Source organism: Etheostoma spectabile, chromosome 8 (genome assembly GCF_008692095.1).
Source record: "Etheostoma spectabile isolate EspeVRDwgs_2016 chromosome 8, UIUC_Espe_1.0, whole genome shotgun sequence".
Taxonomy (NCBI): domain Eukaryota; kingdom Metazoa; phylum Chordata; class Actinopteri; order Perciformes; family Percidae; genus Etheostoma; species Etheostoma spectabile.
Genome location: NC_045740.1, coordinates 25,424,943 through 25,425,531, shown reverse-complemented (window position 1 = coordinate 25,425,531; position 589 = coordinate 25,424,943). Strand labels below are relative to the sequence as shown.

General features: G+C 30.6%; 1 protein-coding gene across 4 annotated transcripts in view; it reads left to right on the top strand.

Moving 5' to 3' along the window:
- Window positions 1-589, top strand: part of ccdc73 (coiled-coil domain containing 73) — a 36,324-nt gene that overhangs the window by 15,309 nt on the left and 20,426 nt on the right. The window lies entirely within an intron of this gene.

Genomic DNA, 589 nt, shown 5'->3' with positions numbered 1-589 from the left:
AGCGCTATATAAATACAGCACATTTACATTTACATTTATTGTAGGCCCATTTTGTGTTGTATTGTATGAAAGGGGGAATTTTTTTTTAAACTAAACCAAATGCTTGAACTCTGTTGGGAGAGAAATTCTTTCTATAGCTGCAACTTGGATCAAAGATGCAGCTATAGAAGGAATTTTTTAGTTTGCCTATCATCTGCATTTTTTTTAGAGACGGACATATATTTTTAAATAAAAACACACCAAATATTTTATTCATTAGCATGATAGTTGACGTGAGCTTTTACTTTGAAAAGAGAGATATTAGTATTTTATTCCAGATGCAAGCTTTTATTTTGAAAAGTAGAAACTCGGGGATGGCAGAAGGATTTTTTTAGTTTGCCTATAATCTGCATTTATTTTATAGACGAACATATATTTTAAGTGTTTTTATTCATCAGTATGATAGTCTGCATTTCTCTTATAGACATGTTTAGTTAAAAAAAAAACATATTTTATTCATTAATTTTTAAAAAAATATTCGCGATTATGCATTTTTGACCCTCTGGATTTACCGTTGGACACACCTCCGCATGAGACAAGACCGCATGAG